The 14,646-nt window shown below is 39.8% G+C and overlaps 1 protein-coding gene across 7 annotated transcripts in view; it reads right to left on the minus strand.

Moving 5' to 3' along the window:
* Window positions 1-14,646, minus strand: part of ATXN1 (ataxin 1) — a 440,770-nt gene that overhangs the window by 76,119 nt on the left and 350,005 nt on the right. The window contains exon 6 of one of the 7 annotated variants that reach the window (XM_073631104.1): window positions 2,025-2,098. The exons of the other annotated variants lie outside the window; for them this stretch is intronic. The gene's annotated coding sequence lies outside the window, so the exon portion shown is untranslated. The remainder of the gene's footprint in view (window positions 1-2,024; window positions 2,099-14,646) is intronic. 7 annotated transcript variants of the gene reach the window in all.

Consider the following 14,646-nt stretch of genomic DNA (forward strand, 5'->3'; position numbering starts at 1 on the left):
GGGCTGCTATAGGTGAAGAACACAGTAGCTAGCTATAGTGTCTGATCACCTGTGGTGGGGTTAGACGTGACACCACCATTCCGCATGATACCCTTTTCCTACACATTTGGTTTATAAGTAGATTTTCTCTTACTGTTTTCTTAACCAACAACTTAAACTTTTTCTATTGAATAGCATCTGTGGAAAGTATTTGCATATTTTTCACTTGACTGCAGCATAATTTCTAGAAATTACTCATTAACCCCATGCATCATAATATATGTCTTTTGATACCATATATACTGTACATTCTTTTGTTTCAAAAATTTCAGAAGCCGTCTGAACCAAGAATGCCCTTGTTAGATGATTTGTTTTTCCATTATTTTAAACATTAAGCGGTTTCTAAAAATAACCCATCAAAAAGCTGGCATGGGGTATACCTAAAAAGGGGAAATGCAATTCTTTTTTTAGCATCCTACCTGTAACAGTGACACAGTTGTATGTTGGTGAGCAATGCTCAGCTGCTATGACATCTAAGTTTATCTATATACAGTATATTACATCAGAGGCATGCAAGAACATTCAATGTGAATGCTAACTATATGGATGCCAATGAAACAAATTCTGGCTTTATTTTGTTCAGTGTTCAGTAACTGGTAAAATGAACTGTGTATGGGAATGGTGTTCATAAAAAAATTCCCCATACTCATAGTGTATTCAACTTTTACTATTATGTAATACAATACATAAAAACATTGTCAAGCATACAAATCCTTTTCTGGCTGAACTTGCTCTTGATAGTAATTCAAAAGCCCAGCTCTAGCAGAAACTTTTTTATCATAATGTTTGAATTAAGCAGGAGAGGAGTTAATACCTCTGCTATGCCATGTTTAGAACTGAAAGAGATATTACATTTGTAGGGTTTTTTACTAACGTTTAAAGTCCCTAAATCTAAAATGTCCACAGGCTCCTAGATCAAAGCAGTGCAAAAATAGCTAGTGCTGGAGGTTTCCACCAGACTCTGAAGCAGCCAGCAGAGGCCGGAGAAACTGGTCAGGCTATGCCAGATTCCACCTCCCCACTATGACTCATTTGTCATCCATATTCTACTTATGGAACGGTACACCCTGCAATGGATGTCTCTTTCATCGATTATAGAATATCTGTGAACAACTGGACCTGATAAGTATATTTATACTTTTCCTGGATGTGGGACTTTATTTGATTACTCTTGGATTACAATTGGTCCTTTCAAGACTGTGACTGAAAGCTCTAGATTGCTGAGTGATTTCATTATCGTGATTGACTTTACAGTGCAAGGGAGGTAATTCAAGACATGGAATTCTATGCTATTTGACCTTGTGGTTATAACTTCATAACATCATATCCCTGGAACCCTGAATAGTAGACCTCCTCTGGACCACTGCACCACTTCCAATTACACTTAGCTTTTTCACCATTATCCAGCTGTTACACTCTCAACATGAACTATGTGAACTTTACTAATCACATCCAGGAATTGCAGGTTCCGACGTGAAGCTACCCAGTGCCAAGGATTACACTGGACTACCCTTTGCAGGAGTATCTGTCCCATACCATTAGAACCCGCATACATATATCCCCTCATAGTGGCAATACGAGCTAGTAGGGTTGTACCGATACTAGTATTGGTATCGGTGCCGATACCGAGTATTTGCACAAGTATCAGTACTCGTGCAAATGCACCGATACTTGAAACCGATACTTTCAGGCTCGGTTCTTTGAGCTGTCAGTAGGGATGAACAAATGTTCCTCTTTTTAACCCCTTATTAACCCTTAATTTACTCTAATCAGCCTTAATTAACTCCCTATTCTACACCATTTAATTATTATTTTCCTGCTTTTTTTTTTATGAACGATAAACAATTAAAACTTTTTTTTGTTTGCTTTGTTAGTGAATATTTTCACACATATATATTAACATATATTTACACATTTCACATTAAAAAAGTGCAAAATTAAAAAACAAAATCAATGTATTACATTTGTAAATGACTTTTCAATACCTTGTACCATTGCTGACAGTTGAAGTGTACTCAAAACAGTTGCGGTAGGTATCGGTAATTGGTATCGGCGAGTACTAAAAAAAAAAAAAAAAAAACTAGGGCAGGGCTCATGATATTTGTCTGTTGCTTGTGGTCATAGATACATGCATCTATGAGGTGGACATTGCTTTTTAACTAGTATGAGTGTCATTGTATGATTGGTTTTAATACTGGTTTTCCTTCTCTTTTGTCTTTTTTATGGATACAGCGAGTTGTATTAACAAACACTTTTTAATATGAGATGGTTGAGCAAAAGCAGTTTTTTTTATTTCAGTTTGATAATCACAAATAATCCCTGTATTTAACCTAATGATTATTTTCTATGCTCATCAGATGCCTTAATGTGTTTTTTTCCTGAAATATTCTCAATCAGGAAAATACTCCATTATTGCCACTAGATGCTGAAGAACATAAAAAATAAACATATTCAGCAAAAACCTGGCTGTAAGTACAGGAATTTATTTAGATATTGGTGTCCTGCAATCTCTCTTCCTGCAGCACTTAGACTGGAAGAAGGAGGAACAGAAATCTGATCCACTCAGGCTCTGTAGCATGCACAGTGCAAAGGTGTTGCTGGTGAACAAGCTGGCAGAGCATAATGAGAGTAATGGCATCATCAGTGTTTTGCTGCTTCTTCATTGTCCATTTAGCAAGCTGTGGTGAAATTTGCCTGATGTGTTTTTTTCAAACTGTGCTGCTGGTGTGGTAAAGGTCAAGCACTGTTGGGGAGATTTACTAAACCTGGAGCACTCAGAATTTGGTGCAGCTGTGCATGGAAACCAATTAGCTTCTAACTTCAGCTTTTTCGAGTAAGCTTTGACAATAAAACCTGGAAATTGATTGGTTTCTTTGCAGAGCTGCATCAAATTTTGCACCATGCAAATAACCCCCTGTGTTCTCTAGTAAGGATGCCTGGATCACAACACTAGTTGCCAGTGGCGGCTGGTGCTCAAAACTTTTGGGGGAAAAATTCTGAAAAAAAACATCAATTGCAGCCTCACTGTTCCCATCAAACGCAACCACTGTGCCATCAGACGCAGCCACTGTGCCCATTAAACGCAGCCACAGTGCCCATCAATTGCAGCCACTGTGCCCATCAAACGCAGCCCCTGTGCCCCATCAAATGCTGCCACTGTGCCCATCAAATGCTGCCACTGTGCCACATCAAATGCTGCCACTGTGCCCATCAAATAGTGCCACATCAAATGCTGCCACTGTGCCCATCAAATAGTGCCACATCAAATGCTGCCACTGTGCCCATCAAATAGTGTCACATCAAATGCTGCCACTGTGCCCATCAAATAGTGCCACATCAAATGCTGTTACTGTGCCCATCAAATAGTGCCACATCAAATGCTGTTACTGTGCCCATCAAATAGTGCCACATCAAATGCTGCCACTGTGCCCATCAAATAGTGCCACATCAAATGCTCTTACTGTGCCCATCAAATAGTGCCACATTAAATGCTGTCACTGTACCCATCAAATAGTGCCACTGTGACCTCCCCTGCCCGCTCGCCGTCTGCCTGGCACTTACCCTGTCTTGGTGGCAGCGGTGAGCGGTGGGACCTTGCAGCGGGTGAGACAGCGCGCTCCTGTGTCCTCTGTGCGTCTCCTCCCCTCCTTCCGATAGGCGCCCAATTGTAGTGCCTGTGGTTTCAGCCAGTCAGTTGACAGGTAACAGACCTACGCACCTGATTGGCTGAGAGGTGGTTCAGTGTTAGAAAAGTGAATATTCATTTGCTTTTCTCGCACACCTTGATGAACTGCGAGCGCAATGCTTTGCGCTTGCAGTTCACCTTTTTTGAAGCCTATTAGAGCCTTTGGCTCTAATCAGGTGCTTCAAAAACACCCCCTGCCGCTGGAATTCAGGCACCCGGCATCCAAAAAGGGGCCTGGATGCCTGAATAGGGGTTGACTACAGCGGCCATGGATAGATTCATGCAATGCATGAATCTACAAAAAATATTTAAATCTGTGACGTGAAAATAGTGCACTGCACCCCACGTGAAGAATTAAAACGTGGCGCTATCTCCAAAAAATATTCCCACCTTTTACAGTGAATTATCTAATCTAGTGAACACACTTTTACGAGTGTATATTGAACAATATATACAAAAATGAATAAATAAAGTAATAATAATGAACCAAATGAAATAAAAAACACCAAACAAAACACAGTACATAAAGTGACTCAGTGCCAATACTGCTCAAAATTATATGTGTCAATCCCTATACAGTGACTCTATACACACAATGTATAGCATCAAAGCAAATGACAGTCTTTGAATGTCACACCATAGCTATGTGACTATATCAAAAAATAAATAAAATCTGTAGAAAATACACATATGTGTACAAAGTGTCCGTGATCGTGATCATAAAAACACATCAACTGTGCCACAGCAAGTCCTTTTATATTCCTGGAGTGTAATTAATCCTTCCACCACACCTGTGTGTTCAGTGATCCCTCTCCCAATGGACAGCCACTCACCAGCTCCTTATGCCTCCACTTTCGTATGAGGCTATAAAGCATAGATGTTTAAGGCTACTGGTAAGGGTTAAATATATTCCATCCGGAGATTCGTTCCATATGTAAATGAAAGAAGACTCCCAATAGTGTGATACCGTAAAACTTTTAATAACACATACTTCAAATCACACTCCAAAAGTTCCACTCACATTGTGTACACAATATAAAAGCACAGCAAATTCCACGGCAATCTGTATAATGCAATACCAACACAGCAACTTGGATAAACCTCATAGGGGGTATGCGGTCACGGCGGACCCTGCCACAGCTGGCGTGTAAGAAATCTCTCTCACCCTTTCCTCACCCGCCTGTGAGATGGACCCACCGTCTCCCCCGATAGGTGAACCGCAGAGCTTGCTTCCTCCTGTCACTAGTACGTGGTGTTTATCCTTCGCTCGGCCACGCCCCCGACATGTTTCGTTACGCCTGTAACTTAATCATGGGATAGGCCGCTCTAGACATCAGTCTCCCTTTATACCTCCTCTCATCTCTAATCTACTAGGGATGTCATAGTGCGCAACCTGTTTATTCCGCGCCTGCGCTCTAGGAGTGTCCCCGTGAGTGCAAACCCCCGCTATTCGCGGCTGCCGGTCTCTTGTTACTGGTTATTCATGTAGCGGTATCAGATTGTCACCACCACTCTGCCCCATCACCATTATTCATTGCAACTTCTCAGAGCGGTGGGTTATCCAACAGCGCTGAAATACCCTGACATGTTTATCAAAGAACTCTCAGTGTGCTAATCACAAGATTATATAACAATGTATTCTAACACACATATTACATAAAATGTTATATGCACATTATAAAATTATCAATCCGGTTATTATTAACACAACCTATTGACATTTAAAAACTAAATATCCGCAAAATGAATATATGACATAAAAAAAAATAATAAAATAATATACTGAATAAAGCAAATGGAAATGGCTGGAAGAATTACAAAATAAAAAATAGAATCAGACTTCTCTAATCCAGTTCTTGGTAACCCTAAAATCTCTTGTATTGGTTCTATAATAAAAAATTAAAAGTATATATGATATGACTCTGAACCCAAATAGTGACATATCTGTAAACTATTGGTTCCTATACGTGAACAGCAATTATTGGAATAACAGCTATTATTATTCCTCATTACTTCTACAATTGTGTCATTTAAAACAAATTGTCATTAAAAGCATTAAAAATCATGTTTTAAACAAATATTAGGCTCTCACTCATTACAGAGTGGGTACATCAATATTAAAGAGGGATCCTACACTCATCTTCTGTCAGACATAAAAAATGAATTAATCAACTAAAAATCATTAATAAAGCAATTAAGGTCCAGTTCAATGTTGAGCCCTCTCGGGGTAAGACTTTTAAAAAGGAATATCCATTCCGTTTCTCTCCGTGACAAATCTCTTACCCTATTGGAGCCCCTCCAAGAGGGATATACCACATCGATGCCACAAAATTGTAGCAGAGATGGGTCCTGTTGGTGTTTGTCCTTAAAATGCATGGATACACTGTGGTACTTGTATCCATTTTTGATGTTGGTCAAGTGTTCACTGATACGGATCTTCAACTGCCTTTTGGTTCTACCAACATAATACAAACCACAGGGACACCACATAAGGTAGACCACATGTGTAGTAGTGCATGTGCTAAATTCTTTAATCTCGAACCTGTCTCCTTCTCTGTTGGTGACACTTGTAATACCTCTATTACTAACCTTCACTGTTTTGCAACAAACACACTTCCTACAACAGAAGAAACCTCTAAAATTAAAGGACAAAGACCTTGGGTTTGGTGGATCCAAAATCTTTTTCACTATTTGATCTCCTATGCTTGGGGCCCTCCTATATATGAATTTCGGTTGTGTTGGTAGTATTCCTCCCAAGTGTTTGTCTTTACAGAGGATGTACCAGTATTTTCTATAAATGTTTTCAGTTTCTCTGTACTGGCAATGAAACCCAGATATAAAACTCAATTGATGTTGGGTGTCCCCTCTTTGTACTTCTTTTTCCTTCAAACATTGTTCCCTAGGGATTTTGGCTACTTCTTGTACAATTTTGGTTAGTACATCTTCCTTATATCCCTTCTGAATGAATTTCTCCTTCAGAACATTCGATTGATCCAAGAAATCTTCCGTCAGAGTACAATTCCGACGGATCCGCAATAGCTGGCCCTTCGGAATATTTTTTATCCATGATAGATGATGTCCACTTGCCACGGACAAATAGCTATTGCGGTCCGTCGGTTTAAAGTACACCTTGGTTTTTAACGTGTCATTCACTCTCTCTATAGTGACATCTAGAAAGTTGATTGTTTTATCACTAATCTGGTATTCCAACTTGATATTGTTTGTATTCCTGTTTAACTGTTCCAGAAATACTTCCAAAGATTCCTTAGATCCCTCCCATATCAACAAGATGTCATCAATAAACCTTCGATAGAAAATCAATTGGGGTCTATTGATGTTGAACTCACGTCTATCTTCCCAATCAGACATAAACAGGTTGGCGAGGCTGGGGGCATATTTTGCCCCCATTGCCACGCCAACCTGCTGGGAGAAGAACTGTCCATCAAACCAGAAGTAATTGTGGGACATGCATGAATCTATCCATTATACACAGAGGGGGTGGCTGGAGAGAGGGGGCGGTGCCCATGCCCCCCTTTAATGGACGCACCGACACTATTAGTTGCACATAATTAAAACCCTTTTGAGAGGTAAAATAGCTCCCATATACAGCATGTTTTTAACTGATGCTTACCTGGGGTCCAAGAACCCATGATACATCTGTAAAAGAACCAGCAATTCTATTTGAATTGCTTCCTTTGTGTGAAATACCTGATATTTCTACCAGTCCCCCTACTTTCCCATTTCAAACTGACCATGGTAGGCAAAATAGCACATCCTTTCCAGTGTGGTCAGTTTTCTGGCTGTGCTGGGAGAACAACCTCTCTATACTCCAATGGTCAGACTTGTGTTGTCACGCCCCCACACTGTACTGCTCTTTCTCCACCCTTAGCTCTCTAAGCGCCATGTGATCACTTAGACAATAAAGAAAAAAGTATTTAAAATGATATATATATATATATATATATATATATATATATATATATATACACACACACAAATATTTTGCCTTTGATTCCTATTTTAAACTGAATAGGCTGTTTTACAAGGTAAGGGTTCACATATATTTTAACAAGCTTTTAACCCTTAAAGTTGGGACTAGCATTGGGACTTAAGGGAACGTGTTAACATGCAACTGTAGGTACTAAGAAAGGGTGATAGCAGTGTATACTGTTTTACCGCCTTTCCTTGTTTGTTTTTATCTCATTTATGAAATTTAAAAAAAAAATTGTTTGTTTAATCCTGACAGCTTGATGTCTGCAATAGAAAGGACTGGGCTTTTTTCCGAGACACCATAAATATGGCTTAATACATGAAGCCAGCCTGTTAACAGACTCATGTAGAAATAAAATAGCCAGGAACTGTTCACGACGTAATGATTGAATTTAATCTGTGTTCTGTCGGTCCATGAAATGCTTATGTTGCCCTTCTACTGAAGTGCAAGGGACCAAGATTTGATTCAAATAGACAGGTACAGACAGAACAGCAAAGAGAGATAATATATGAAACTTCTAGTATACTAGTATACATGTTGTATTATTTCTACAATATAAAATTATTTATTAGGCACCAAGTAGGGTTTTCTTTCTTAAATATGTATCCACTAGGAAAATGTATCTTTCTAATAATAGGAGCTATCGGCGCTAAGTGTAAATCACTTATTACTTACATATGACTCAGTGGTAACGACAGCCACGCTCACAGTATTGCACAAATCAATACTAAATAAATATGTAAAAAAGAAAAATGTTGCGCTGTCACTAAAAAGTGCTTAAACTTAATTCCACAAAATTAAGTGATTTAAAAAAAAATCAATAATCATAAAGTGCAAAGACAATAAATATCAATTCATCACATGTAAATAAATACATTCATCAAAACAATATATTTAAGGTTTCAATTCATATAGTCCATGTTATCATGCCAAGAATAATGTGCAAAAATCAAGAGATTACTTATGCAGATGATACACAGTCCCAAACGAGTCAACACGTGCACTTCTCTTTTGCCCCAGTGACGATGTCTCTTACGACGACACGTACGTTGGGCAGAGGACGTAGCAGTGACATCAGCACGCCCGCCGGGGTGTTGGATGCCAATCTGTACCGAATGCCTGTTGTTTTTAACATGCTTGTAAGTATTTGATGGAATCTGTTATTTTGATGAGGGTTTTGTCACACATATTATGTTGTGAGCATGTTTGATCAAATATCATAAGACAGCGCTGCAATGAGATAATGGTATATTTTTATGCATATGTAGGAACTCATATAGTGCTAGCTGCAGTCTAAACACATTGCAGTTACAAGATAGTACATGATTGCACTGAAGTTTATACAGCCACATAGTACCCTGTAGAAGGAAGAAGCTTGTACTTACCTATTCTCGGGGTGTTCCAGTCTTGTTATGTGATCGGCTTCCATGGGCAGCACCATGGGAGAGGAGGGACAGCCGACACTGGATGGCCTGTAATAAGCCTATGGGTGATGTCACAGCCCAGGCATTCCATTTGTTGACGTTCTCTCCGCTTCCCTGAAGCTGACTGTTGTGGAGATCACATAATCTCCCCAACGGTCAGAGAATAGGTAAGTATAAGCATCTTCCTTCTACAGGGTAGTTAGAATAGGAGTTAGGAGTGGAGTGGGAGCCGTTTTAAATGTAGTTAGACCCTGGAATTCCACTTTAGATGTAGAAAAACATCTCCATAGGGTAGAAGAGGTCCATCGCCTAAGGACACTAACAAAAGGTCTCAGAGTGGGGTAGGATTATAGGGCTACACTCAGGGAGCGAAGAAAAGCTTTGCTGGTTTCCAATCACCTGAAGAAAGCAACCTATAACTCAGGGTCTATGAATATTCAACCTGTGTCCTATACTGTACGATTAAGATATACTGTATAATTATAAATAATAATAATAAAATGTAGTAATAATAATATAAATATATATATATATATATATATATAGTATACAGTATCTCACAAAAGTGAGTACACCCCTCACATTTTTGTAAATATTTTATTATATCTTTTTATGTGACAACACTGAAGAAATTACACTTTTCTACAATGTAAAGTAGTGAGTGTACAGCTTGTATAACAGTGTAATTTTGTTGTCCCCTCAAAATATCTCAATGCACAGCCATTAATGTCTAAACTGCTGACAACAAAAGTGAGTACACCCCTAAGTGAAAATGTCCAAATTGGGCCCAATTAGCCATCCTCTCCACCCCACTGTAATGTGACTCATTAGTGTTACAAGGTCTCAGAAATGGGGAGCGGGTGTGTTAAAATTTGGTGTTATAGCTCTCACTCTATCATACTGGTCACTGGAAGTTCAACATGGCACCTCATGGCAAAGAACTCTCTGAGGATCTGAAAAAAAAGAATTGTTGCTCTACATAAAGATGGCCTAGGCTATAAGAAGATTGCCAAGACCCTGAAACAGAGCTGCAGCATGGTGGCCAAGACCATACAGCAGTTTAACAGGACAGGTTCCACTCAGAACAGGCCTCGCCATGGTTGAGCAAAGAAGTTGAGTGCACATGCTCAACGTCATATGCAGAGGTTGTCTTTGGGAAATAGACGTATGAGCGCTGCCAGCATTGCTGCAGAGGTTGAAGAGGTGGGGGGTCAGCCTGTCAGTGCTCAGACCATACGCCGCACACTGCATCAAATTGATCTGCATGGCTGTCATCCCAGAAGGAAGCTTCTTCTAAAGAGGATGCACAAGAAAGCCTGTAATCAGTTTGCTGAAGATAAGCAGACAAAGGTCATGGATTACTGGAACCATGTCCTGTGGTCTGATGAGACCAAGATAAACTTATTTGGTTCAGATCGTGTCAAGCGTGTGTGGTGGCAACCAGGTGAGGAGTACAAAGACAAGTGTGTCTAGCACAAGCATGGTGGTGGTAGTGTCATTGTCTGGGGTTGCATGAGTGCTGCCAGCACTGGGGAGCTACAGTTCATTGAGGGAACCATAAATGGCAACACGTACTGTCACATACTGATGCAGAGCATGATCCCCTCTCTTCGGAGACTGGGCCGCAGGGCAGTATTCCAACATGATAACGACCCCAAACACACCTCCAAGACAACCACTGCCTTGCTAAAGAAGCTGAGGGTAAAGGTGATGGACTGGCCAAGCATGTCTCCAGACCTAAACCCTATTGAATATCTGTGGGGCATCCTCAAATGGAAGGTGGAGGAGCACAAGGTGTCTAACATCCACCAGCTCCTTGATGACATCATGGAGGCGTGGAAGAGGACTCCAGTGGCAACCTGTGAAGCTCTGGTAAACCCCATGCCCAAGAGGGTTAAGGCAGTGCTGGTAAATAATGGTGGCCACACAAAATATTGACACTTTGGGCCCAATTAGGACATTTTCACTTAGGGGTGTACTCACATTTTTTTGACAGCGGTTTAGACATTAATGGCTGTATGTTGAGTTATTTTCAGGGGACAGCAAATTTACACTGTTATACAAGCAGTACACTCACTACTTTACATTGCCGCAAAGTGTCATTTCTTCAGTGTTGTCGCATAAAAAGATATAATCAAATATTTACAAAAATGTGAGGGGTGTACTCACTTTTGTGAGATACTGTGTGTGTGTGTGTATATATATATATATATATATATATATATATATATATACATTTTGTTTTTAGGAGAATTTAGCGTGTTATTCTTTAAAGAATGATTATTGCAGGCATGAAAAGACAGTTTAAGCACAATGTATTAGAGTTAAGAGATTATTGTTTTGTCACATAACACAATGCTCTGGCCTGTGTAAAAGAGGCCGCAGGTTACAAAGATGTCCAGTGGCATGTCTTATGAATGGATCCGAGGCTTAACAACAGAAACTGAACCATTAAGCGTTTGTTTAATCGAGTTTTGTTCCAGTCTGGAAAAAAAGCAGAAATATTTTCTAGCAAGGCAAGTCAGCAGCAACTAAACACAGGCACTGTGTACACATCATATTCATGCCAATATCTCAGTGGAAGGCTGCCAGATTAATGTCTGGGCTGACATTCAGACATACTCGGCTTCCTTGAATTTTCTGCTCTCAGTAAACATTCACAGTCACTTCTTAAAAAGAGACTACACGATTGAACCCCCGCATCTCTGCATGCCTTAATCTGTAGGCACGGCAATAGTGGGCAAATGGCCAGCAATTCTCTTTCACAAAACCATTCATTCCACTGCCGGGGGTGATTAGCGGAATATCCCCAAGGTCTTATATTGTGTAAACCAGCTTTGCAAGCTTAACACTAGTTTGTGCGGTGTCAGAGCAAGTGTCTAGTAAAGGTGAAAGAGCTATTTCATAGCTACAAAGTCCCAAGATAAATAGATAAAATGTCAAACTTTCTGTGGGATGAACAGGTCATGACTTGAACAAGAGTTGATCATGCTTTTGAAATGTAGGCACATGTCAAACTTAGCAGCAACCTAAGGAGGCATTCATGTCTCACAGTGTCCACAGCTGTTGCTGAACATACAGGCATTCATCTTAGTGTTAAACTATATGTGAACCTTTGTAAAACAAACAACCCATTAAGTTTAACCACTTGACCTCCGGAAGATTTACCCCCCTTCATGACCAGGCCATTTTTTGCAATACGGCACTGTGTTACTTTAACTGACAATTGCGCGGTTGTGCAATGCTGTACATAAATGAAATTTGTCTCTTTTTTTTAAGACAAAAAAAGCTTTCTTTTGGTGGTATTTTCACCACTGGGCGTGTTTTAAACAAAAAAAGACCGAAAATTTTGAAAAAAAAAAAACAATATTTTTTGCTTTCTGCTGTAGAACATATCCAATAAAAAAAATTGAAAAAAAAACTAATCTCTTCATAAATTTAGGTTAATATGTATTCTGTTATATATTTTTGGTAAAAAAAAATCCCAATAAGCGTATATTGCGCAAAAGTTAAAGTGTCTACAAACTATGGTATATACAGTATACTGGAATTTTTATTTATTTTATACTAGTAATGTCGGCGATCAGAAACTTATAGTGGGACTGAGATATTGCTGCAGACAATCTGAAATATACTGACACTTGACACTTTGCGGGAACCAGTGACACTAATACAGTGATCAGCGCTAAAAATATACACTGTCACTGTACTAATGACACTGGCTGGGAAGGGGTTAAACACCTAGGGCAATCAAAGGGTTAAATGCGTGCCTAACCAATGTTTTTGTTTTTACTGTAAGGGATGTACTGGTTTGTATTCTCTGCTTTGCAGGGAAACAAAACCCAGTACATCCCTGCTGACAGGACACAGCTTTGCCTTGTTTACAGAGGCAGAACTCTGTCCTGTCTCCCTGCTCACTGATAAGCTTGTGCCGGAGGACATCTATTGGTCGCCACCCACTGATCAGCTTGTGCTGTGAATAATAATTGCACAAGCGGTGTGCCGGCTCCGTGTGCACGGGTGCCCCCTATATATTATATATATATATACAGTTGTGCTCATAAGTGTACATACCCTGGCAGAATTTATGATTCCATTTTTCAGAGAATATGAATGATAACACAAAAACTTTTCTTTCACTCATGGTTAGTGTTTGACTGAAGCCATTTATTATCAATCAACTGTGTTTACTCTTTTTAAATCATAATGGCAACAGAAACTACCCAAATGACCCTGATCAAAAGTTTACATACCCCAGTTCTTAATACCGTGTATTGCCCCCTTTAACATCAATGACAGCTTGAAGTCTTTTGTGGTATTTGTGGATGAGGCTCTTTATCTTCTCAGATGGTAAAGCTGCCCATTCCTCTTAGCAAAAAGCCTCCAGTTGCTGGAAATTATTGGCATGTCTTGCATGAACTGCACGTTTGAGATCTCCCCAGAGTGGCTCAATGATATTGAGGTCAGGAGACTGAGATGGCCACTCCAGAACCTTCACTCTATTCTGCTGTAGCCAATGACAGGTCAACTTGGCCTTGTGTTTTGTCATGTTGTAATGTCCAAGTACGTCCCATGCGCAGCTTCCTGGCTGATGAATACAAATGTTTCTCCTGTATTTTTTGATAACATACTACATTCATCTTGTCAACAAATTTGTCAACAAATTTCCTGTGCCTTTGCAGTTCACACATCCCCAAAACATCAGCGAACCACCTTCGTACCTTTCATCATAGGCCTTGTTGACTCCTCTCCAAATGTAGCATTTATGGTTGTGACCAAAAAGCTCAATTTTGGTCTCATCACTCCAAATGACTTTGTGCCAGAAGGTTTGAGGCTTGTCCTTGTGCTGTTTGGCGTATTGTAAGTGGGATACTTTGTGGCATTTGCATAGTAATGGCTTTCTTCTGGTGACTCGACCATGCAGCCCATCTTTCTTCAAGTGCCTCCTTATTGTGCATCTTGAAACAGCCACGCCACATGTTTTCATAGAGTCCTGTATTTCACCTGAAGTTATTTGTGGGTTTTTCTTTGCATCCCAAACAATTTTCCTGGCAGTTGTGGCTGAAATTTTAGTTGGTCTATCTGACTGTGGTTTGGTTTCAACAGAACCCCTAATAACCACTTCTTGATTAGAGTTTGAACACTGCTGATTGGCATTCTCAATTCCTTGGATATCTTTTTATATCCCTTTCCCGTGTTATACAGTTCAACTACCGTTTCCCGCAAATCCTTTGACAATCCTTTTGCTTTCCCCATGACTTAGAATCCAGAAAGTCAGTGCAGCAGTGGATGAAAGATGCAAGGGTCTGTCAGGAGTCCAGAAACTCGTTGACCTTTTATACACACGAGGATGGTTACCTTTAATAGTCATTCAAACCCCTTTGTGTCAACTTCTGTGCATGTTATCAGGCCAAAATCACCAGGGTATGTAAACTGTTTATTAGGGTCATTTGGGTAGTTTATATTGTCATTATGATTTAAAAAGAGTAAACAGTTGATTGATAATA

The sequence above is a fragment of the Aquarana catesbeiana genome, linkage group LG05 (genome assembly GCF_042186555.1).
Source record: "Aquarana catesbeiana isolate 2022-GZ linkage group LG05, ASM4218655v1, whole genome shotgun sequence".
Classification (NCBI taxonomy): domain Eukaryota; kingdom Metazoa; phylum Chordata; class Amphibia; order Anura; family Ranidae; genus Aquarana; species Aquarana catesbeiana.